The sequence below is a fragment of the Lissotriton helveticus genome, chromosome 6 (genome assembly GCF_964261635.1).
Source record: "Lissotriton helveticus chromosome 6, aLisHel1.1, whole genome shotgun sequence".
Lineage (NCBI taxonomy): Eukaryota > Metazoa > Chordata > Amphibia > Caudata > Salamandridae > Lissotriton > Lissotriton helveticus.
In genome coordinates, this window is record NC_136067.1 from 950,643,027 (window position 1) to 950,669,635 (window position 26,609).

Genomic DNA, 26,609 nt, shown 5'->3' on the forward strand with positions numbered 1-26,609 from the left:
ACCCAGGTGGAGGACTCGTTGCCAGGGACCTCCCAAGACGCAGTGTGGGCTGACTTTTTGGAAATGGCAAAATTGAAGGGCCTGGCTTGGGCTCAGAACTTGATGAGCACGCCAGAGCCAGAGGATTCGGGGTGCTCGGCAGAATCCCCTTCGGCCGACAACTCGAACAATCCTGATGCGGCTCCTTCCAGGCCCAAGCGGATCAGAAAACCCACGGTTAGGGATTTCCCCATGGACGCTTTGCCGCTGACTCGCAGCAAGTCTGTGGCGACCTCCAAGGAGGTCCCGTCGCCGGGGGCAAGTGCTACTCCACCGCCTCCCGCCCCCCCCAAGGACACTCTGGGGTCGCAAGGTAATTTTGCTACTAAAGACGACCTGACAAAAGTTTTGGACTCATTGAACATGTTCATGGAGCGTTTTCGAAGGGGGGCACCTGGCCTTAGCGCCACGACAGCTGGGGGTAGTGGCATGGTTAGCGGGAGTGCTGTTCTGGCAGCCTCCACTGTTTGGTCTTCAGTACAAGCTGCTAAGCAGGGGGATTCAGTCAATGTTGTTTCACCATCGGTGGCTCCTACGATATCTCTTGGGGCCCCTAGTGGCCCGCCGCCGGCGAGCTCCCCCGCTCCACTTGCTGCGCCCACTGCGTTGGTTTCTAGCCCCCCCTCCGCTTCTGCTAGCGCCGCTTCGGGGGGTCCTTCAGCCGGCAGCGCGTTGCCATTGCCTGTGCCTACTCCTGTCCCTGCGATCTCCAATGCTCCACCAGCGGCCAGCTCCTTGCCCGTTCCCGTGCCTACTCCTGTCCCCGCGATCTCCAATGCTCCACTCCTCTCGGGGCGATGCTCTCTGGCTTGGCAGGTACCCCAGGCCGCTAAAGAGGCCATCTGGAGACGGGAGTTCATCGACATTTTCACCCTTCTTATGTTAGGGCAGGAAGGCTTGGACGCTAGAAAGCTTGGGTTTAAGGAAGAGGAGAAGAAGGTCAAGTACCAGCCATGGCCTGAGAAGAACATCGGTAATTGGCTAGAAGCGTTTTCTATCCTAGCGTCCGTTACTATGGAACGTTTCCCTGAGCAGGGCCCAGGCCTTGTTCAATACTCCAGGATCACCCATAACGAGGCCTTGAAATGGGGTGGTAATGGGTGGATCAATTATGATAGGGAGTTTCGTAGGAAAATGTCACAGTGCCCGGAGTTAAACCAGAAGGAGGTACAACTCTGGATGGAGCACATGGGAGCACGTGGCCAGCTTCCTGCGGGTCCAGCTAGCAGCAGTACCAGTGGTGAGGCTTATTCGGGGGGAGCTTCCTTTTTTCGGGGCAAGGGTAAGCATTCCTTTCGAGGGGGCCGCAGAGGAGGCGGTGCCAGAGGTGGCTTCAAGCGTTCTCCCCCCGGCACCTGCCGTCTGTTCAATAATGGGTCTTGTTCCTGGGGAAAGACATGTAAGTTTGTCCACGCCTGTAACAACTGCGGGGGGCCCCACCCCGCAACCTCAGCCTCTTGCCAATCTAAGCAGACCTCCCAGCCAGCGAGCAAGGGTAGTCAGTAAGTTTGAGTCAGGTCCCAGGCCCATGGTGTTGATTTCTCCACTCACGCTCTCTTCTCCCCCCTCGTTGCCTTTCACTGAGCCTTCCGGGCGCCCTCTTGCCACAGCCTCTGCCTCTCCCCCTACAAGTACGCACCGGACGGTGCCTCTGGGAGGGTCCCCGGTGAGCATTGACAACATTACCCCTTTACTGAGGCGGTACCCCTTAGAGGCAGACAGACGCTTGTTGTTAGCCGGTTTCCACGAGGGCTTTAGGATCCCTTACTCCGGTCCCCTGGGGAACAGGGATGCGGAGAACTTAAAATCTGCAAGGGACCAGCCAGAAGTGGTTAGGGTAAAGGTTGAGAAAGAGAGAGCACTAGGCAGGGTAGGAGGTCCGTTTTTGCACCCACCTTTAGAGAACTTTGTTGTATCTCCCTTGGGGGTCGTGCCTAAAAAAGAACCAGGGGCTTTTAGACTGATTCACCACCTCTCCTACCCTAAAGGGGCTTCGGTCAACGATGGGTTAGATGAGGATACATGCTCAGTGTCTTATGCCACGCTAGATGTAGCATTGGACCTGGTCAGGAGAGCGGGCAGAGGGGCCTGGTTGGCTAAGGCTGACATCGAATCAGCTTTCAGGTTACTACCAGTCCACCCGAGCAGCTATCACCTGCTAGGTTTCAAGCTGGACGGATTGTTCTACTTTGACAAATGTATGCCCATGGGTTGTGCTGTGTCCTGTGTGTACTTCGAAGCATTCAGTTGTTTCTTGCAATGGGCACTCCAAGACACATTCGGTGTAGAAGGGGTGACTCATTACTTGGATGACTTTTTGTTCATCGGGAGCGAGGGGACACAGCGTTGCTCACAGGGCCTGGTAGATTTCGTCCGTCTTGCAGATCACCTGGGGGTCCCCCTGGCCCCTGGTAAGACAGTGGGGCCAGCTCAAATTCTTACCTTTCTGGGTATAGAGATTGACACCGTGGCAGGCGAATGCAGATTACCTGAGGAGAAGGTGCGTGACCTGTCTAGTAAGATTCAGGCGTTGGTAGGAATTGACAAAGCTTCCCTGGGCTGCATCCAGGGCATCCTAGGCCTGCTCAACTTTGCTGCTAGAATCATTCCAGCGGGCAGGGTCTTTGCCAGAAGACTTGCCAGGGCCACTGCAAACATGGCCAGCAAACACCACATGGTGAAGCTTAGCAAGGGAATACAGCATGATTTGGCCATGTGGGCGGAGTTCCTGCGCAATTTCAATGGGGCAGTGATTTGGAGGGCTCCCTGGGCGGGCAGCCCTGATCTTTCTCTGTTCACGGACGCTTCGGGCAGGTGCGGTTTTGGGGCCATTTTAGACAGGGAGTGGTGCGCGGAGAAGTGGCCCAACGCATGGGTCAAGAAGAAGGTGACGGCTAAGATCACAGTACTGGAGCTCTTCCCCATTGGGGTGGCTTTCCACCTCTGGCCCACCATCTTGTCTGCCAAAAGGGTCCTGCTGTGGTCGGATAATCTAGCAGTGGTACAGGCCATCAACTCCCACTCGGCCTCTTGCCCCCTGGTTCTCTGTTTGCTGCGCGAACTGGTGCGTACTTGCTTGTATAACAATGTTGAATGCAGGGCGCGCCACATTCAGGGCACCAAGAACATCGCCGCTGACGCTCTCTCTCGTTTTCAGTGGCAACGGTTCCGAGAAGCCTGGCCGAGAGCGAGAGAGGAAGGCGCCCCTTTCCCCGCGCACCTCTGGTACCTGCTGAAGTGGTGAAAAGGATGAGGGCTCTGGGGGAGATGTCTCTGGCACAGAACACTGTCAAGCGATACAAGGCCTGTGTAAAAAAGTTTTGTGATATTGTTGGACATTGGGAGGCTGATGGTGATGCGGCAGAATTGAAAGTCCAGGCATTCATTTTGTGGGCCAAAGACAGTAATAAGAGCCACTCTTGGATTTCTGGGCACATAGCGGCCATTAGTCATAAAGCCAAGCTATTAGGCCAGGAGGACCCTACCAGGGGGTTTGTGACCAGGGCAGCATTGAAAGGGTGGGCCAGGAGGGAACACAAGGTGCCAGATAACAGATCGCCTATTGATTTTGCCACTCTGCAAAAGATGATCCTGTGCTTGCCTCAGATCACTTCGTCCACTTACGAGGCTGCGTTGTTCGCATCTGCTTTTAGCCTTGCCTTCTTCGGCGCGTTCAGGATCTCTGAACTGGTCGCCAAATCTAAACATGACGTTTCAGGGGTAGCATTGGCTATGGCGGATGTGCGGGTTTTGGGGGACACACTCATTGTTACTCTGCGCCAATCCAAGACTGATCAGAGGGGCAGGGGGATAGAACTGTGGCTTCAAAGCCTTGGCGCGCCAAAATTTTGCCCCGTAAGCCTCCTGTCGGATTACCTGGCCATGCGGCCTCATGGGGTGGGGTACCTCCTCTTACACGCAGATAGTACCCCCTTGACCAAATTTCAGGTAGAACAGGTAATGCACGCATGCTTAGCTGCAGCAGGTGTCTCGAAGGTGGGCAAAAAGTACAGTTCCCATTCATTCCGCATAGGCGCAGCCACGACTGCAGCCGCAGAAGGGGTACAGGTGGAAGGCATCAAGCAATTGGGGAGATGGTCCTCTGATTGTTACAAGAGATACATAAGACCAGAAAGTAACAGATGATGGGCTGGAGCACATGTGAGGGTGGATATGTGGTCATTGGGTCTTGAAACAAAGTTGTATAAGGAGGCACCCGGGGCCATGCACCTGTATTTTTGTTTTACTGTTGGTTTAAAGTGTGGTAATATGAACAGTGTGATTTAGTGTGTTTAATAAATAGTTACATTCAAAACTTCTCTTCATTTACCAGGAACAACGGTCTGGGTGATGGGACACGAGGGGGTTTCCAGGTTGGCCCAGTGGGCGGAGAAGAGAAAGTGGAAGCATGGGTTTAGCAGAACTCGTTTTGTTTGGCATGGAGTCACTGGCTTACGATGGAGCGGGGTGCTTGGTTTGCTGACACGTGAATTAAAAGGGAACGCTCAGCCCCCAGACGTGCTCATCCTGCACGTGGGAGGGAACGACCTACCTTGCCTAGGGAAGAGATTTCTCTTAAGGGACATGAAAGTAAACATCAACAAAATCAGCAACTTATTGGGTCCTTGTGATCTTTGGTGGTCGGAAATCACACCACGCCGGTGTTGGGCAGGTGCTCGCTCTGGGCAAGCAGTGGAAGGGGCGCGAAGAAAAGTAAACTGCGCTATGCGTAAATTCGCTGAGCTGATGGGCTTTGGTTTTATCCGACACGGGGAACTCCATGCCAAAGCCCCCGGTTGCCTGGATGAGGAAGGCGTCCACTTGTCCAACGTAGGCATGGATTTATTTCTGCTGGACATTCAGGAGGCACTAAGCTCTTCGGGCTGCATATAGGAGGTAGATATGGTGGGGGGCCCTGCCTGTGACGGTCGCCACATACAGGGCTGTGGAGGAATTACATGATGATCCAGAGGCGAAAGGTACTTAGGAGTACCCTATGCAGAAGCACAAAGGGTGCTGAGGCCTATTATCCCTGGGAGATCCGTGCGGTGGACCCTGGGGGTGCGACGGCGCCCCGTTATCCTACGGGCGGTTGGTTACCTGGACAACCGGGGGTTGCTTGAACGCTCCGCCCCTCGTAGGGGGGGGGCGTGGGCTAAAGGGTGGACCAATGGTTCACCGGACAGGTGAGGGGCTACCCTCTCACCATCAACCGCTAAGCACCGCAAGGCCAAGGCCGCGGGCTACTTGGCCTATCAGGTGGCAAGCTGCGAGGGGCGGCTTGCCTTGGATCATCTGTAAGTTAACCCACCATGTTTTAGCAAGGATATGCTAATAAACCTGCGACTACTTTTCCCAACAACAAGTTGTCTTGTCCAATTATTTTGATGGGGGTTTGTGTATTTGGAGGGATGGTGGGCGCGCCGATATTGGCACTATGCAGGCCGCCCGACACGGAGCCGCAGGTGACCCTCATAAGAGGGCGGGCACCTTAGTGCCACAGGAGAACCGGCGCACCAGCCCTCTGGGGTCCAGTGGCCGGAGGCCGCTGCCCGGGCCATGACGTCATCGGTATTTATTGGGGGGACAAGGTATTTATGTCTCCTACACGCCCCTGAGCAGTCTCTTTTGTCTTCACTGCCCTCGATGTTTCCCTCCCTGCCGCTTACCCTACATCTCGGGTGGCAAGGGGGGTTAGGATTTAATGAATTGTTATTTGTCTTGCAGGAGGAGTTACATGATGATCCAGAGGCGAAAGGTACTTAGGAGTACCCTATGCAGAAGCACAAAGGGTGCTGAGGCCTATTATCCCTGGGAGATCCGTGCGGTGGACCCTGGGGGTGCGACGGCGCCCCGTTATCCTACGGGCGGTTGGTTACCTGGACAACCGGGGGTTGCTTGAACGCTCCGCCCCTCGTAGGGGGGGGCGTGGGCTAGAGGGTGGACCAATGGTTCACCGGACAGGTGAGGGGCTACCCTCTCACCATCAACCGCTAAGCACCGCAAGGCCAAGGCCGCGGGCTACTTGGCCTATCAGGTGGCAAGCTGCGAGGGGCGGCTTGCCTTGGATCATCTGTAAGTTAACCCACCATGTTTTAGCAAGGATATGCTAATAAACCTGCGACTACTTTTCCCAACAACAAGTTGTCTTGTCCAATTATTTTGATGGGGGTTCGTGTATTTGGAGGGATGGTGGGCGCGCCGATATTGGCACTATGAGCGTCTGGTGAGGCGAGGCTGCACTGTGTGGCCAGAGATTACGGAGAGGGACCGTGTGGGCGCAGGTCATCATTTAATTATTTATAGCCTCTGGCTAGCTTTGCATTCTTGCCCTGTCTTCTCTTCTGATGCCCGCAGGAATGCATCGTGGGGCAGGCGGCCAGGAATACATCAATACAAGTAAAAGTTCATATAGGCCCCGCCCCATTCCGACCGTTCTGCTGAGTGGAGACGAAGACCATGATGATTGCTCCAGGGCGAGGATGTGGCACCTATCCTGACTGCACCGGCGGTTTCTTTCAGCTCCTGCCTCCGGTAAAGCTTTATATTTTCCAGTCTAAGCTTTTTCCTCGGGGCACTGTTCCCCTTTTCCGGTCTGTTAGCATCTGTTGCGTCTTCCTTTCCTCCATAAATTTTAATACAACAATAAAAATGTCACATAAATCGGAATGTTGTCTAGTGGAAATTCTGGCTGATTATCAAGTAGAGCAGAGAGTTAATATGCTGACTGCAAAGTATGTGTTGAATGCAGGTCAGGAGAGCATATAATATAAATAGGTTAGTGCTTTGTTCGAGACATCCTTTTGTTTACTTGCAGTGAGTGTTTAAGTTAAAATCCCAGGGAGCTATTAACTGTCGTAGAAGACCTGCATGCAAACTGCAAGGTATAGATTAGAGTGCTATGATTCCCCCCCAGCCTTTCATTATTAGAATATTGCAAAAAGGGTTCATTTTGGTAAAAAAAAAAACATCTGTTCTTATTATTAAAGAGAACTGCCTAACCACGGTGTTACGTTTTAAATTCTGAGTTTGTGCCAGACCAAGCACTCTTAAACTATACTGTATCAGTATGGATGACATGTGGTTCTTACCCCTTGTAGTCCTCTATCCTCTATAACATTCCTATACATTGATTTACACATTTTGATTGTTTCTGTGTAATGTGTGTGTGATGTAGAGTGCTCGGACACCCTACACTGGTATGATTAGCACTATCAATCAGGAGTTTGTTAAAGCGCGACTACTCACCCGTAAGGGTCTCAAGGCGCTAGGGGTGGGGGGGGAGTTGGGGGGGTGCAGGTTCCATTCCATCAAGGAGGGGGTCTGTCGAAGAGCCAGGTTTTGAGGTTTCTTGCGAAGATGGGGAGCGATGTTGTCTGTCTGAGGTGGAGCGGAAGGGCGTTCCATGCTTTGGCCGCGAGGAAGGAGAAGGAGCGGCCTCCCGATCTGGTCTTTCTGGTGCGGGGGACCACAGCGTAGGAAAGCTGGGCTGATCGTAGGGTCCTTTGGGGTGCGTGGAATTTGAGTCGGCTGTTCAGGTATGCTGGTCCGGTGCCGTGGAGGGCCTTGAGTGCGTGGGTGAGCATCTTAAAGGTGATTCTCGCCTCGACGGGGAGCCAGTGGAGTGTGCGCAGGTGCTGGGAGATGTGGCAGTGTTTTGGCAGGTTGAGGACCAGTCTTGCGGCGGCGTTCTGGATGTTCTGTAGCTTGCAGATGAGGTTTTTGTTTATTCCGGCGTAGAGTGCGTTGCCGTAGTCGAGTCTGCTGGTGACCAGGGCGTGAGTGACTGTCTTTCGGTGTTCGAGGGGGATCCATTTGAAGGTCTTACGAAGGAGGCGGAGGGTGTGGAAGCAGGACTATAAACCTAATTAAATGCATCTCAGCAAAAGAGTGGCTATGGAGACTTGAGGGGCACTGTTAAAGCATGGTAGTGAGGGAGTCCGTGGCAGAGTTTGTCATTGGGGGCGTCAACAAACAAACAAGCCGGCCCGGGATATAATAATATAAGTACAGGTGACAGCAAGTGGAGTGCTCTTCTGCAATGGCCAAAGTCATACAACTAAATTGAATTATCTCCTGTCTTGGTGATCACTGTTGATTAAGCATTCCTCCAATATTAGCAGGCTTGAGAGCAGCAATTGGTGCCCTGGCTGGCTGTAACCTATGTGCTCCTCAGCCTCACTCTTCTGAGCCTTGCCCGATGCCGAGTGTCCCTGCCCACTGACTGATCAGATTACAGGGGCACTAGGTTAGTTCTCTTCCATTTCTGGTGCTTTTTTTTGGATGTACGTTGTAAGCTCTTCTTAAGAGTTTCTCGTTGCTCAAATGGGTGTCATTTCTGATAATTGTATGTTTCCCTCGTCTTCATTGCGTGATTTTTCTCGCGAGGAAGTGTCACTCATAGTCATTGAATGTCACTCATAACTACACTGAAATTATGAAAATGTCACACATAGCAGTCTGAAACCTTGGCAGGTATGGGTGTTTGCATCTTGCACACCGTCGCGTGGCTGCAATAAATCAAAATTTAAAAATTGTGATTTATTGCAGCCATGTGACGGTGCGCAAGCCGCAACCATAATCAAAGTTGAGAGCATAATATAGGCCTCCAGTCTAGAAATAATGGGCGGCCGCGTAGTCACCAAAGAAACATACATTACAGCATACATAGATCGAGGCATGTGCATTGTGACAATTCTGATGTTTTACCTGATTCACTACAACCTTGAAAGTTGGGAATGTTATGTGCACGTTCTTACACTTCTGAGACCACTTGTGCCTAATGCATGCCTTTGGTGTCTAGGTGGGCTCTGCGATTGCAATTGAAATGTCAAACATCAGCAATCTTAAAAACTTGACAGCAATGCCGCAGGTACGTGCGTGCATTATTTCAAGCGCTTGTTGGCGAATGCAGCCGGCTTTCTGGCGGCCATGCTTCTTTGTATCTTGGTGGTAATTTAAAACAGGTGGGTCTCTTCTGACAGCCATACTAGCTGTTGGTTTTGCTGTGTGATTACTGCACAGCTACTGCCTTATGCTGAGAAAAATGCAGCATGGTGCCTGTCCGTACGTAAGTCAGTGTCACACTTAGGGAGCTAAGATGGATCTGTGTGTTGTAACTATTCATGTTGGGCCTGCATCACATCCTGTTGGGTTGGGTCCCACGTGGACAGAGAGGCACTGGAGTCCTGGTGCTTGCCTGATTGATTGCTGGCAGGAAGGGGGCCCAGTGTGGGCAATGGCTGGCAATTTTAGGGACGCCTCTGCAGCAGGCAGCAATCTTGTATTACATAAAAGCACATGGGAATGTGCAGATTAAGTATCAGAAGGTGTTTTAAATATTCCTTTTACCCCCACATACAACATGGGGGTTTTCATACTGGTCATGATGTGTACCACAAGCCATGTCAGGTGCTTAAACAGTGTTCCCATCTGCCCTATGTTATAAAACACTCCTAACAGCTTTTGACAAAACACATTTCCAACCCGTAGGTTGGCAAAAACCTTTGATTTCTGTTTCTTGGCATGAGGTTTAGGTATGTTTTTTTTAATGTAGGTGGTTCTACGTTGCCAGCACTGCACCCTGTGTATTGCGGTGCAGTTCCTATGTCCTGCAGGTGTGCGTCTTCAAGGATGGCGCGGCTTGAAAATGGACCATTGGCCTCTGTGGAAGGGAAGGACACGCACAGTACATGACCATCTACTATACAATGAGAGGCTATACCATGCCATTCCATAACTGAGTTCCCTTCCATTTCTGGTGCTTTGCACCATTTATGGTGTTTTAAGATCTCCAAGTTTCTTCTTGCTCAAATGAGTGTAATTTCTGATATTTATATGTTTTGATCGTCTTCATTGCATAATTTTGCACGCAAGAAAATGTCACTCAGAGTCATTGAAATATCACTCATAATTACACTGAAATTATGAAAATGTCACACATGGCAATCTGAAACCTTGACAGCTATGCCCGCAGCAGCCCCCGTGTTCCACCCTCCAGGGGTCCATCATCGCTGTAGCACATACAGGCAGCACTACACTCTCTCACCGGCCTTGGTTTGGTTGCACCTGTGAGTTGCTCATAACAGTCCGGCCCTTTACCATGCATTCCATTGTAAAGAGCATATTTCTATTGGTTGCCTGATAAATTTCACTGAAGTTATGTAAATGTTTATCTCACATCACTTTCAGTGTCCCCTACAAACATTTCCCCAAGCAAGATGGCTGAAATACCTTTCGAAGAAGGTCACGTGGCATTTTTTGAACCGTATTATAAAATATACATTTAGTCACGATTTTTACCTTGTTTAAAAAAGCAGATTCTGAAACATATTTTATTAAAAATTGTCGTTCACCCTCCTTAAACATATAAAGGGCCGGCGACCATTTTGACACCAGTGGTTCGCCACCATCTAAAGTGTACACACTTGTTATACTTGTCCCTGCTGCCCAGCTTAGAATGTGTGATGCAAGAGCCTGCTAGAATGTTCAGTGTAGATGTCTGTCAGTTGAATGTGGGCTGAGTGGCAGGAGGCCACTCCTGGTGGGGTTTCCCTTTATATATCTTACCTACCATCTTATCTGAATAAAGGAGCATCAAGAAAGTACATGGACTACGCAGCATTTATTTACAACATTTTGGCGACAGAAAGAAGAACAAACAGCGTGCAGAAATCTACAATTTAAAACAGAAGAACCTACGAGGAGACAAGAGTCTTGAACTCATAGAAGAAAAGAAAATCTAAGAGAAACAGCGAATGAACATTTAAGAGTACTCAAGAAATGAACTGAGAAAGAACATTTAAAAGGTAAAAACTCTCTTTTCTAATGCGTGTTTAAGCTTACTGGCACTAGAAAACCCCACCAGTGACCCAGAAATCGGTCGCCCTAAGCTGAGAAGAGTGCCAGAATAAGCTTTCATGTTCAAGGTCGATAGACAATGTTAAAAACACCGAGTGAAGTCATTTACCACTGACGTTACGTGATTAAAGAATTTTATTTCGACATTTAAATGAATTTTGGACGGTAATTACGTGAAACTCATAATAATCCGTTATTTGAGGAAAACTTTCATCGCTATCCGTCACTGTGAAGAATAGCCCTGTGCCTGGATTTACATTTCTCAGCAGTCCACCCACTGTAATTGGGTTATGTGTCATTGTCAAGGTGTTACGAGCAAGAAGTGTTTGTTTTGTGGGAACTGGCTGGAACTTAATTTCTGCTGTTTGGCGCTTCTGAGGTGATTTTATATTTATAGTCTTTAACATTTCACCTCTGCGCCTATTGGAACTGTTAAAAACATTTACTTACCGGCTCAACCGCCGATTCTAGTGGTGTCAGCGCGAGCCTTGTCTTCGGCAGCTGGTGGTATGTACTGTAGATTGCTGTGCAGCATAGACGTGCATGGAGCCACCCGGCTCTACGTCATGCTGCGTGCCGCCATTTCGAGTTTATCTTCATCTACGCTTCCAGGTTCCAGCCGTTCCAGCTCTTCCTTCATCACTGTCAGCGGAATTTCCTGATGTGATGTTTTCAAAGGATTTTCACACGTCGTGTTATTATTCGGAGTAAAGAGTAGTCCTATATTGCCATCTAGTGGTTATTGTTGCTCCTTGACAAGAATAACAGAGGCTTACTCGTCAATGTCTTTCTTTGTGGAGTTTGCATGATCAGCTGAAAAGTGACTGTGATGGACGTGTTGACTTCAAGGAGAAGGAAATTTAAAGAAGACAAGTGAAATTTGTTCCGAATTCATCTTGGGAGGGAAAGGAAGTCATAGCACTCTCAGTGAGCAGTGTCAGCAGATGTGGAGTGAGAACTTTTATGCGTAAATTGCATCGTGCTACACTACAGCAAAAGGTACTGAAGATGAGATTACCAATGGAGGGTGTGTATATCAGCAGGCATGTCGGAAGATTCTTTGGACTTCTGTGAATTTATACCAATACTAGCAGGCTACGGACGGAGATTGAAGACCTCGGGTGAGAGATCGCTCATCAGACCACGAGACTGTTTATAACATTGTTTTTGCTGGTCATTGTAATGTTATTTTGTGTGTGGGTTTAAGTTTAAATTGGAGTGTAAGGTCTGGACTCTTGTATGTTACGCTGAGTGCTCATCCTTGGGGAGGTCATATTGTTGGTGTATTTTGTCCTGTGGTGACAGTTAATTCATGGTGTGGATGGAGTTTCACTTTTAAATATTTTCATGGAGTTTGAGGGAGCTTGGAGTTCCACTTTTAAATATTTTCATGGAGTTTAAGGGAGCTTGGAGTTCCACTTTTAAATATTTTCATGGAGTTTGAGGGAGCTTGGAGTTCCACTTTTAAATATTTTTATGGAGTTTAAGGGAGCTTGGAGTTCCACTTTTAGATATTTACATGGAGTTTTAGGGAGCTTGGAGTTCCACTTTTAAGTATTTACATGGAGTTTGAGGGACCTTGGAGTTCCACTTCTGGATATTTTCACTTCTACGTGGAATATGTGGGAGCTTGGAGCTCCATTTTTGGTTGTTTACTAAACTTTATATTTGACATTAGTGATGTGAAGGTTGTCTCTTAATTAAGTATTATACTGTTACGCCGTGAGTTGGGACCTTTTTGCCTCTTACTGACCTGGCCAGTCGGTTTGTTTGGTTTCAGGGTTGAGTATGTGATGCGTGGGCGTGATAGTGTGTTGGTTATATCGTTGTGTGAGTAACGTTTGTTTAAGGAAGAGAGAAGGTGGTGTGAATGTTATTTATTAGTTTGCATGATTGGTTTGTGAAGATGTTAAAATTGCTAATCTTATCTTGTTTTACATTTATGTGGAAATTGCGTGATGTGACTTGCTAACTCATTTACTCTCCGCAATTTCTATTCATCTCTCTCGTTCATCAAATCAAAGAAGGGAGATGTGTTATACTTGTCCCTGCTGCCCAGCTTAGAATGTGTGATGCAAGAGCCTGCTAGAATGTTCAGTGTAGATGTCTGTCAGTTGAATGTGGGCTGAGTGGCAGGAGGCCACTCCTGGTGGGGTTTCCCTTTATATACCTTACCTACCATCTTATCTGAATAAAGGAGCATCAAGAAAGTACATGGACTACACAGCATTTATTTACAACAACACTGTTGTTTGCGACAGGAGAAAACAAATTCTCATTTAGACCAACTCTACCATCTAGCGACAGAAGTAAGTACATAGATTTAACACATACAAGCATTATCAACCAACCATAGTAAATTCCCTGTAACGTTTTAAAAAATATATTTCTCAATTATATTTTACAGAACTTATCTAGAAAGTGGCAAGTTCATAGATAAAACAGTTTACAATAGATCACAGAAGCAAGGTAAAGAATGTTTTGCATTTTTTTTTTAATTGCTTGTAATAGTGAAATATCAAACATACTTAGGTCATCATTAGGATGGCGGGTTTGTCCGCCCGCCATCCTGATGGAAACCGAAACCGCCCGCCATATATGCGGTGGTGCTGTGGGGGAGATTAGGATGCGCCCGCCACATTGACAGGTGCATCACACATTTTTAACATTGTGGCGGACGGTGCTTTCAGCAGCACCCGCTGCAATGGTAAAAATGTATGCTGTGCATTTGCATGCACAAAGTGGCAGGCACCGCGTGGTGCCTGCCGCATTGTGCATGCAAATGTGGTACCCCTCCATGTGCACCCCTGTGAGGGAGGCCCCGGATGTAAGGACCAACCACGTGAGACAAGTACGACCTGGGTTCCTTACCATTGCAGGGATGAGGACCTCACGGGACTCGCACAGTTAACAGTAGACTCTTCCCTCCTCCCGCAGACTACTGGAAATGACCCGGATGTCGTACGTCATTGCGAAGGCGGGACCAACACCTTCAGCAGCCATTCAGGACTCATGACGGGAGGTCAGGACGGGCAGAAAGGCAAAGAGCCGGAACAGCAGGTGTGTCAGCAGAGCCGAAACATGAAGAGGATTGCCGAAACCTCGTGGACGCCGAGGACACCACAGGCAGCAACGCCGGACGGGAGGCAACCGAAGCGGATGGCCCTCCGAGGACGAACGACGCCAAAGGAGCAGACGGGCTCGAAGAAGATGAACCGGAGAGAGACGTGGACAGAGGACTGGTGGATACCGGAGGACGCACGAGCCGCCACAATTCCGGAGCATTGTGGCCTCCAGTGGTACGTGTCGGGGAACGGGGCTTAGGGAGGGGGTGGGAGTGTGTTGTGTTACGGGCGGTGGGCGGTAAGTGGCGAGTTGGGAGGTCGGAAACGCTTACCTGCATGATTCAAGAACACCCTTACCTTTCTTGTTGCCTAGAGACAGGAAAGGGGCATTCTTAAATAATTCCTGTACCTCTGTGCACCACCCGCCCGCATTTAAACTTCCCTCACACCCTCACACCACCCCTCTACTAGGCGAATCACAGTTTATTTGATAAAGCTCACGTGGTTCTGGTGACAGTAGCCCCTTTTTACCCAGAGTAAGTCCTAATGGCTGCTTTCTCTTTGTTTTGAGCCACTCCGGGACCCTGAACCAACAGAGACCCGTAATAGGTCTCACAAGCTCGAAGTGGAAGAGCCAAGCAAAGGTGCCATCCAGACCTAGAAGAACTCACTACATCTCTCCTGGAATCAACACTCTTGCTTTCTATTTTGGACTTTTAGAAAGAAGAAACCCTTTTTAGGGCTCGGGCCTACGTCGCACAGTGTCAGCAGTGTGGGCGGAGCCCAAGAGTCCTGTAGTTAGCGTTTCCGAAAACTAACCTAAAAATTCCTGGCTGCTCGTGAATTTTTTGTCCTTTGTTTTGGCAGCTGCATTTCAATTGGGCTTCTCATGCGTGTCTTTTCGGAAGAGAGCACGCAATAGACTATAGGCTGGAGAGTATCTCCGCCTATTGCATATTCCGTGCGGACACGCGCAGCAGAAGAGCATCTGTCTTCAATTATCGCGGCTGTCAGGGGCCGTGGTAATTGAAGACAGATGGTGGGCGCGCATGCATCACTGCTGTGCTTGTTTTTGTTCTTTGCCAAGTGAAACCTGTTCCCTGCGCAGTCACAGACTCAAGGTTTCTATTTCACGCCTCTCTGTTAGGAGTTGGGAAAGGGTGGCGCAGCTCGGTGACTGGCATGTAGGCCCGGCACTGCAGGGCTTAACCTGCAGCGCCTGGGTCTACCTGTAGCTGTGACAATGAAGCACATCACAGGTGGGGCAGGGCCCTGAGAGGGGGCAGATACCGAGGAGGGGGGGCGGGGCCAGGGCTGGGCTTCCACCGGGTCTGCATCCCCTCCGATGCCTGGTGCAGACTCTTTCGTGCATCAAAGCGCCCCATCAGACAGGGCCACCCCTGGTTCCTGCCGTACTGCATGCTTTACTGTACCAAGAGTGAATTATAGATTCTTAACTACTCTGTATAACACAAGGCGCCGAGCACTTCATCCAAACGCGGCAGGAACGGACGACAGAGCCAGGGAATGCTGAAGCCCTGCGTCAGGGTGCACCTCACCACCCCCCCCCCCCCCTCCACTCCCCAGTAACTCCAGGAGCGTGGCTCCAGACACCAAGGGGTACTCACGGTACAGCCTCAAGAATAGTTTAAAGGGCCCCGGCAGCTCTTAAGGGCCACATGTTGAGCAGCCGCGCCCGAGGGGAGTTTACCAGCGTGTGACTGTAGTGTCCTGCCAGGACACAGTCTAGTTGTTTCCAAGTGTAACCCTACACTGAACACCCACCCACCACAGACGTCACTGGGTCAGGTGACGCTGGTAATAAAAGACCCCGAGCGCACGTGCTCATGGCCAGAATTACTATCCCCAAACTAGTGTCCTGTGTCATCACTTACTCCAACAATCTTTACATTGGCGACGAGGTCGGTAGTGAAGCCCGTGCGTGCCACTGCCAAGCATCCTGGAAAAGGGGGAGAGAGTTGCCCGCCTAGAGGGCACCCCTTGCAGCACGGCGCGACGCGCCGAGAGGCCCACGGGGCGTGCGACGAGCCCCGAGCCTGGGGGGAAAGGAGGAGGTGACCAGGAGCCCACACCTCTCCAGCCTGCGGAATGCCGCTCTGCCGTGGCGGTGCCCCCAAGAGAAGAAGCGGACCGGCCAGAGCCCACCTGTACCGGCCGCAAGGGAGATGGTGACAACGCGGATCGACTGGAGCCCACCCGCGTCGACCGCGACGAAGTGAGAGGAGGCCCGTAGGCCGGAGGTGAGCCCGGGCCATATAAACTGCCTGGGGGTCCGCGCAAGCCTGAAGCGACCCCCCCTTGGGACTGTGATCGTAAGCGGAGCCCACCCGCAACGCACACAACGGTACCAATGGCGGTTGCCAGCTAGCGCCGCCAGCAACACATATAAAGCGGAGCACACCCGCTGTGAACATTAACTATTTGCCCATTAATTAAGCAAGACCAGCGGAGCCCACCCGCGGCCTGCCTGCAGCGCCTCCTGTCCCCGCCGCGCAGCGGGCAGGAAGGGCAAAGAACGGCACTAACACCCCCCCGACAGTGCGTACATAAAGGAGCTGCTGCGGGGAGGGGAAGAGTGCACAGAAACACGGAGCAGGCATGCTCCAGCTGCAGCCCCGACCCTCCCCCGCCCTGCGGAGTGTGTGAAGTTGAAGATTTCCACGGGCGGGGAGAGCAACAAGAGACAACGACTGAATGCGGCCAGTCCCGCTGAAGCAGAGAAAACAGTGGCACCAGTGAAGCACCCCAGCCGTTTGGCATACAACGCGGAGCTCACCCGCAGTGCAGAGGAGCAGTGCCCCCACCCCATCCACACGCTCACGGAGACCTGCTGCCGCAATCAATTGGTTCCCCAGCAAGAGCCCACAACTCCAGGGGAAGGAAGGAAAACTGGCCTACCTTCCCTGAGGTGCTAGCACCGTGGACAAGTTCGCAGGCGCCTGCCTGCCTGCCCGATAGCCCCAAGACAGCGCGGCCGGCAGAAAGTGGAAGCCGTCAAGCTGAACCCTGCAGCGCTGCACTGCCATCTAGTGGCCAACTCGCTCAACTGCGCCCCTAAAGTAAAGGAAGCCACCACAGAACTGAGGCTGGGAACAAGAAAATAAAGCACTCAGGGACAATCAGGCAGAGACAGTCCCAGGCTGCTGTGACCCACAACAAGAAAACCAAGGCACCTCTACAGAAGCACAACAGTGCGCGAAGGAAAGAGAAGCACGAGGAGGTCGCAAGGACTGCACCCAGGACACTGGAGGAGTGCACAGGAAGGCGTTCAATAGCTCCACTGAACCAGGAGACAGCGCAGGAACGCACCAGAAGCGCTAGGAACACACCAGGAGACAGCGCAGGAACTCGCCAGCAACGCAGGAACTCGCCAGCAACGCAGGAACGCACCAGAAGCACGGAACCGTGCCACGAGCCACGAGAGATGTGACAGGAGTGCCAGAACTCCACACCCGCACGACAGGACCGCGCAGCACTGCGCCGGAACGTGCCAGGAGCGCCAGGAATCAAGAGCGCCAGAGTGACGCTGCACAGCGACACGCCAACGCCACGGGACAGCACACAAAGGTCCCCAAGAGAGCCAGCGACGTCTCGCAGCAACCAGAGCGCCATCGTCAGCACGCATGGTGGCATGCACCAGAGATGCACCAGGAGCGGTGGCGCAACCCTCCTCCGCGCAGACAAAGCGCGCCAACGCCAAAACACCATGACGGTGAATAGCGACCACGAAGAAGATAGCACCGCATGACAACTCATGCCGAAGATGAAAGCCGACCACCCAGTCAGGTCGCCAAGGAAAGAAAAGAAGCAACAGAGAAGATCGCGACAAACGGTCCAGTCAAAGAAGAGAAGAACACCATGCCGGAGAGCTATGCCCAGACCAGAAAGAAACAGGTGGAGTGCACGCTGCCTGGGGAAGACAGGTCGGGAAGGCCAACGACAGCAAGAGGACCAGACCACGTCGCAAGAAGGAACATGGAAAGGAAGGGCACGACGCCATAAAGAAAAGGAAGAAGGAACAGTAGAGCCAAAGGAACCCGACGAGACAGGAGAGTCACAATGGAATTGACCAAGGAAGGGTATCCTGATTGAAGGCAACAGAAGTGATCAAGTAACAGGAAGATACGACGACAGGTTTAGTCAACAAGCCAGGGGAAGACAGTGTCCTACCACATGGACAAGACCAAGGGGACGACATGTAGAGGGCCCGCTACATGGAGAAGCCTGGTTAGCATGAGTAAGCAAGAAAGAAGACCGGACCGCGTCGAGGAAGAGAACGAAGAGGAAGAATGGAGTAACACAACATCACTCCACAGAGGAAGAGAGAGAACCACAGTCAGCACACAGGAACATCGGCGCTGTCCAAGGATCATCGCAACAGTCAGCACACAGGAACATCGGTGCTGTCCAAGGAACATCGCAACATCCGTGTGGATCCCAGTAATCCCTACAACCTACATTCGAGGAGACCAACCACTGAAGAACCGTATGGGTACCCTGTGAACCTGAAGCTTGCCGAAGCAGAGCATACACGACCACTAGACAATCCACCCTTGTGGACTACACAAGACTCGACTGTGGCCATGTCCGAAGTTCCGCAGCGACCCGCACAGCCCACGCGATCAAGTGGCAGTCCAGGGGACAAGGGCCTCGGCCGCATGTCCTGTGAGAGAGGAATCCGGATGAGAGAGGTGCAGCAGTGGCAGCTCCACGACAGGCAACAGGAAGCACGAAGGCCCCAGGTGAACACCTGGCACAGAGAAACGTTCTGGTGAAGACACTGAACCCATGTCCTAACGGCAAGACCATCCTGGCGGATGACATCAACACCCCCGAGGACATCATGAGAGACTTGGCGGTGAGTCCGTTGGCAGTTCCTCAGCGACGCTTTTGCGCGGCTCATGCGAAGCCCCGCACGGTCCACCCGGTCCCATCGTGTCTGGCAAGAGGGTCCTCCCAGCGTCTCTAGTGAGAGAAGAGTCCAAGCAGGAGAGGCCAGTCTTCGAGGCTCCAGTGAGAGAGGAGTCCGGCAAGAAAGGCAAGTCGGAAGTTACTTGGCCGGACGGAGATGTGAAGGCATCAAGAGCAGTAAATCCAAGGAAAGACCTCTCGTGCCATAGTCGTCTCCAGCAACCAACGAGCGTTGTCATCCACTGGACTAGGAACACCTGCGAGACCCCTCAAGGGTCACATCCATTCTGCTCCCGATGCCCCAAGTGATGAACAATGCAGATAAGCATCAACGCAGCAAGACAAGGATGATCTGAAGTACACCGCTGAGGTGAAGCTCATCTGATTGACTTTGCAGTCCAGAACTTTTGACATCTCCCAGCCAACCGCCTGAAGAGAATCCATTGGGGGCTGTAAATTTCTGGTATTCTGTTTTTCTTGCAGGTTGGACATTTGCTTTTCCTTTCATTAAATTTTGGGAGGGATGTAGTGTCCTGCCAGGACAAAGTCTAGTTGTTTCCAAGTGTAACCCTACACTGAACACCCACCCACCACAGACGTCACTGGGTCAGGTGACGCTGTTAATAAAAGACCCCGAGCGCACGTGCTCGTGGCCAGATCTACTATCCCCCAACTAGTGTCCTGTGTCATCACTTACTCCACCATGCGGGCCTAGGGCTCAATCTTTACAGTGACCTGAGGCACATTGTCAGTCAGCCCCGCCGCTGCTCCATGGTGGGCGCTGAGAGGAAAATGACCTTGTCTGGGCCTTAAAATCAGGAGGGAATCATACTTGGGAGAGAGGTAGGAGTATGGTGGTCGCCTTTCCTATAGAATAATAATAACGGTCATTTGTTGTAGTTTTAAGAGTTTGCACAGGCCCGACGTGATACTAACCAGGACTCAAAATCAACGCCATATATATATATATATAACGTGGGCAATGATTGGATAGTGTGTGACTAGGATTTCCAAAAAATAAACTGCTCATATTATATGGTTTTATTAGTATTTTTCTTAATGCTTCACAGTTCCCGTTCTAGTAAAGTCATGAATTCCTGCATCGGGAGAGGCCCTATGCCCCGACCACGAGAGCGGTGTTCGAGAAAGAGACAGTCTGCGTCGAGGTCTCGACCTCGACACAGATGAAAGGCAGAGCTGCTGAGGCCTACAGTGTCTGCATCGAGATCTCGGAGCAGGTGAAAGGCGGAGCTGCTGAGGCCTGCACTGCCTGCGTCGCGATGGCGGCGCGGGTGAAAGGCGGAGCTGCTGAGACCTGCACTGCCTGCATCGAGATCTCGGCGCAGGTGAAAGGCGGAGCTGCTGAGTCATCCGTGCACTTCTGCATCCACGGGGGCAGGAGCTGGTGCGGACAGGGACCACAGACCTGCACAGACTATTCGCAGCCTGCTGTGGGGCACCCCTCTGCAGCGGACTGCTCTCACGGTCCTTAAGGCCTCCACAGTGATGCCTCGGGGTGCACATTTCACCTTGAGAGCAGGGCACAGAGTTCAGACGGGACGGTGAGTGTCTGCAGAGCTATGCTTGGGGAACGATCACACGGGGAAGGTGCACACGCTAACACGGTGTCTCACACTCCTCCGTTCTTCAGGCAAACAGGTGGAAATGCTCGAACATGTTTCCGTCTACATTTGGAGCGCATCTCTGACTAACAAGTTGCAAATGCACAGGATTGGAAGTAGAATTATTTTAAAAATTCAGTGTTGCTTTCACGGGTTTCTATGTATGCACGTGTAAATATGCGCACTGCATCGTTAGGCGCCTATTACATGTGATACAACAATTGCACTTTAAAATGGTGAGATGTTTTCTTTGTGCAGAGACCCCTTCATTTTCAGCGCCACCATCTTTGTGGGCATTCCCACCGTGGTTGCAGATTTAGTTTTATCCTGGACGAGAGAGAATGTCAGACCGTACCTAGGGTGGAAATGTGTCTTTTAAATGTTAAAAAAAACACAAACTTGCAGTTTCGTGGGTGTCCATGCACTTTGCAAGGCATCTCTGCCTCAGAATGTCCACACCCTGTCCCAAAAAGATCTGTGCACAGGTAATACTTCTGCTGATTCCATTATTTTCAGAATGTTAATCAACATTTTGGGAACACAAAACTAGAGGACACACCTGTAACACAAGCCGGTTGCACTCGTAAATCCACCTTCAGGGTGCAAATTGCTTTGCGAACCAGACCCAATCTTTTTACCCATTAGTTGTGCTGAACTGTCACCTATTTCAGTAAATGGTCACATAAACGTTTACCTTTGAAATTGTGATAGAGAGAAATGGTCTTTCGTCTGTGTTTTTAAACAAAAGAAGCAGAAATAATAAGGACAACTTACTAAAATATTACAAATAATGATAATGCCAACCTCTCTGCACACACAATCTCTAAAGGACTGCCAACTCCAAACATACAAGTGTGGGCCACTGTGTGCATCTCCCTTTTGTATGTGCCTTTTCTCTAGTCCGCTGTAGACTAACCTTGTCAAGTTCAGCAGAAGGGACACGCGGTCCTGTTTGCGTAGAAGAGGTGACTAGAATGAGCATCCTTGAGTACAAGCTGCGAATTACTGCTTTTTAGGTCTCGGCCTGCCAATGCTCTTGCGCATTGCTGGCGGAGATTATAGTAAGGGCAAAAGAACAGTCTATCAATGGCGGATTAGCCACAGTTCATGTGATCTATGCGCGTGCACAAACCAGCCACGCCACAAACCACCATTTGTCTGTGCCTCACATCACACTTCAAACGCTAACGCTCCCCGCCCCCTGCGTGCGCACACCAGCACTCTCCTACTTCCCCTCCCACCTCCCACGGCCGGCCGCTCTTCCCATTCACACCCTCTGCAGGTCCCCATTTGCCAGCATGCGGCCGCTAGCGCTTTCATTTTTTTTCTCTTTTGCTCTGTTTATCATCTTCATCTCTATCCCTCACTGTTTCCATTCCTTATCTTCTCTTTTCTGGTGATCGTACTCTCTTCCATTTTGAGTCTGTCTTTCTCTATTCTCTTTCAGTAATTTAATGCATATTCAGAGCAACATCTCACCCCACAAAGCGTCTCTTCAGCGCCACTCAAACCCCCGGCTCATTCACCTGGGCTATGTGTTTCTTGATAATGACCTTTGAGTGAAAATGTGCAGTTCAATAATGCAACATTCGTCATGCCCACGACTCAGACTGAAGACCACCGAAAGGTTGCGTTTATCAACCAACTGTAACGATGTTAGGTGAGTACATGGGTTTGCTTAACCTCCTTTTGCTCACACAATCATCCCCCACAAAACCCCCGCTTCCCACCCATTCTATCAGTAGGGCAGTCGCACAAGGGCGCATCATCCCCTCTCCCCCCTCTGCTTCTGTACCCTTTTCTTTGTTTCATTGCAGCAGTGGCACGTTGTTCTTGTTTTTATTTTTATTTTAGGCAACATCTCCTTTCCCTCCCCTCCCCGAGGACCCTTCGAGTCTCTTGAACTAACAGCCAATCAGCCCCTTCCATTTGTACTTCTAATGGCCCTCCTCTCTTAGCCCTTTTAACTGAACCTACCAGTCCTTTGTGCTCCAGACACAAGAGTCCTATTCTTACTTTCTTCCGAGCAATATTCTGCCCACTAGGTGTTAGTTTGAGAAAAGCCTACAATTACCTTCTTTAAAACCTTTTTTTTCACAGACGGCGTGCTGGAAATGTTATGCAGCAGAATAAACTTGCTTGAGTGCAAAGTCTTCTAACTGTAGAACCTAATGTGTGTTTTCACCTCCCCTCCCCTCAGGGGCTGCGACCATGCGATGTGTTTATCTTATTCACAAATGACCGCTTGAGGCCAAAGTACGCACACCCTCCTCCATTATTGGGTTCTGTTACACAGCCTGTAAAACGCGGCAAACAATGCCAGTGGGAAGGAGACTATGTTCCACATGCGGTTTTGGTATTCTGAAAATACAGCCTTAGTAGGAGTGCTATTTATTAGTTTATAAATTGCTACGAGCTTCATGGTGGAGAAAGTGTATGCATGTTTTCATTGAAAAGACAAACTCCTATATATTTTGAAATACAAATATGCTCCCTGGATCGTTCTCCAACTCCACCCTTCACCCTCCAACTCCACCTCCACCTCAAACTCCACCCTCCACCCTCAAACTTCACCCACAAACTCCACCCTCCACCCTCAAACTCCACCCTCCACCCTCAAACTCCACCCTCCACCCACCAACTCCACCCACCAACTCAGACTCCACCCTCCGACTCCACCCTCCAACTCCACCCTCCGACTCCACCCTCCAAATCCGACTCCACCCTCCAACTCCGACTCCACCCTCCAACTCCGACTCCATCCTCCAACTCCAACTCCACCCTCCAACTCCACCCTCCAACTCCACCCTCCAACTCCGACTCCACCTTCCAACTCCACCCTCCAACTCCACCCTCCAACTTGAAATCCACCCTCCAACTCCACCCTCCACATGCAACCACACACACAACCACACACACACAACCACACACACAACCACACACATCTATCTATCTATTGCCCTCACTCTATCTATCTGTCGCCCTCACTCTATCTATTTATCTATCTATCTATCTATCTATCTATCTATCTATCTATCTATCTATCTATCTATCTATCTATCTATCTATCTATCTATCTATCTATCTATCTATCGCCCTCACTCTCTCTCCCTCACTCTATCTATCTATCTCACTCACTCTCTATCTATCTATCTATCTATTTATCTATCTATCTATCTATCTATCTATCTATCTATCTGTCTATCTGTCTATCTGTCTATCTGTCTATCTATTTATCTATCTATCGCCCTCACTCTACCACTCTACCGCCCTCACTCTACCGCCCTCACTCACTCTATCGCGCTCACTCTATCTATCGCCCTCACTCTATCTATCTACTGCCTTCACTCTATCTATCTATCAATCAATCTATCTATCTATCGGCCTCACTCTAACTATCTATCTTTCTATCTATCACCCTCACTCTATCTATCGCCCTCACTCTATCTATCTATCGCCCTCACTCTATCTATCTATCAATTGTCCTCACTCTATCTATCGTCCTCACTCTATCGCCCTCTATCTATCTATCTATCCATCTATCGCCCTCTATCTATCTATCGCCCTCACTCTATCTATCTATCTATCTATCGCCCTCACTCTATCTATCTAGCTATCTATCTAGCTATCTATCTATCGCCCTCACTCTATCTATCTATCTATCGCCCTCTATCTATCTATCGCCCTCTATCTATCTATCTATCTATCTATGTTGAAAATGGCAATGTATGTGTACATAAGCGGCGTTCATTTGTGTTCACTGTACCCCTTGTTGTAAGCAGAACGAATAATTACGAAACACTGACTGTGTTATCCCGCCAGCATAAGACCCATGCACATATGTACACGACAGCTATTTTAGGCACCATGGCCTCTCTGACCGTTTGCTAAACCCCCGACACCCCTCCCCGCGCGCAATGCTCATGCATCGGCCACAAGACCCTCTCCCTCTGCGTGACCCTGCCCTAGAAGTAGCACTCCTGCTTGACCCACACCCCCATTTCCTCCCAAGAACACCCTTCCCCTCAGCTGACAACCCCCCGGCTGCACTTGACCTCTTGACCCGGTCCCAAGTCCTAAGACTAAGCCTCGTGGATGTACATCCCCCTTTTCCCTGCCCAGCATAACAAAACCGTGATACACCAACCGAAGTGTCCGACCTTATCACCTGACCAACCTTTGACCTGATCATCCCCTCCTGCCCTCGTGTCCTGTAGGAATGTCCGGCTGAGAGATCACAATCTCTCTTGTTACATTCAGGAGGGGAGGATGACATCTGAGCGACTGGTATGGGAATAGGCCTGAAGCTGGGATTCCAAGCATGCCTTTTCCCACCTCAAAGCGTCTTTATTGTAATAAGGAATGTTTGTGCATCATAAACATGTGTATAAAAGACGACGCCTCAGAGAACTTGTTAGAGCACCTCCTGAAGACACTATGCGAGTGTCCAAAATGACAGGCTCTCCTCATGAGAAATAAAACTCTATTCTTGTATTCCTGCTTCCAGCGCCCGTCTCTTTATTTGGTAATTGTTCAAGATGGAAACTAAGAGGCGTCCTGCGCCAGCAGCCTGGGCATCAGATGCGTTATGGGCTGACATTTCCTCAATTGGCGCCCCAACGCGGGGTCCATCAGCGACATAAGGTCCGGTAAGAGAGGTCCAGACGATGGGGTGAACATCTAAACGATTGGAGTATACCTGCCTTGAGAGGGCCCTCGTCCGGCTGCCGATTGAATGAACTTCACCAATTCTGAACGGACCTCTCTCAAGTGACCTACTGTCCTGACTGGAATCCCACAGGAATGCTGCGGTAAAAACATGGAGAAAGAGAACGATGGGGCGCTGGAAAAAGGAAGGCGAAGAATTGCCCACATGGTCCGGTCCGGGTAAGGTTAAGTAGGACGTCTTTACGTCCGATTGGTAGGATGGCTTTATCCATCTGATTGATTGATTGATTGTTTTGAAATCAGTATTTAAAATACTGGTATTGTTCATTGATTGGTTCATTTAGCCTCGGTTGCTACTTGAAGTATTGGTTCTCTTTGAGACATTCTCTGTTTGCAAACAGCGACGAATAGGAACGTTTCTCTCTCTTTGCAAATAGTGAAGGATAGGTAATGCGGACTTTTGTCCCCCGTTGTAATCCGTCATGCCTATTTTTCTCCCCACTGATTGATTGGTTGCTCTGTTGCTCTTTGAGACATTCGCTGTCTACAAACGGGGAAGAATAGGAATATTCTGTCTCCCTTTTGCAGATAGTGAAGGGTAGGTAATGCAGACTTTTGTCCCCGTTGTAATCCGTCATGCCTATCTTTCTCCCCATTGATTGTTTGTTATCGGTTTTTATCGATTATTGCTCTTTGAGATATTCCCTGTCTACAAACGGGGAAGAATAGGAATATTCTGCCTCCCTTTGCAGATAGTGAAGGATAGGTAATGCAGACTTTTGTCCCCGTTGTAATCCGTCATGCCTGTTTTTCTCCCCACTGATTGATTGATTGTCTGGACATTTATTGTTCAAGGAATAGTTCTTTTGAGGCATTCTCTGTTTGCAAATAACGTGGAATAGAAATGTTCTGTCTAGTCTTTGCAAGTAAGGAAGGGTAGGTAATGCGGACCTTTGTCCCCCGTTGTAATCTGTCATGCCTATCTACTCCCCACTGATTGGTAAACCAGTTCCACCCGGACCATTTATTGGAGGTAGGTCATCTGGCTCGGCCAGGAGGGTACCCCTAATACAAAAGGACAAATATAAAAAATGCGGATTAGCCGCTGCACCGTGCTAGCAAATAAAAAAAAGGGGAAGAGAGAAAAAAAATATATATATAAAAATCGTTAGGGAAAAGAAAAGGAATCGAGTGAAATCAGTAGGCCGCTGATGAGATCTCTTTTCAACCTCGCTGAAATGGAAACATAGGGAACAACCCCTCAGGAAATATGAAACTGGTGAGGAAAGCCGAACTCAACGCTATGACTTTGAGACAGCTTGGCTCCACCACCCACCCCGCCCAATTAATGACAAACCTTAGGCGAATAATAGAAAATATACAACACCATAGCGAAGTAACAGGTGAACACGTTTTATTCTTT

At 50.1% G+C, this 26,609-nt stretch overlaps 1 protein-coding gene across 1 annotated transcript in view; it reads right to left on the reverse strand.

Annotated features, from left to right (window-relative positions):
- LGALS8 (galectin 8) overlaps window positions 1–11,546 on the reverse strand; it is a 426,674-nt gene extending 415,128 nt beyond the window's left edge. Inside the window, exon 1 of the mRNA XM_078648605.1 lies at window positions 11,350–11,546. The gene's annotated coding sequence lies outside the window, so the exon portion shown is untranslated. The remainder of the gene's footprint in view (window positions 1–11,349) is intronic.
- Window positions 11,547–26,609: the final 15,063 nt, after the last annotated feature.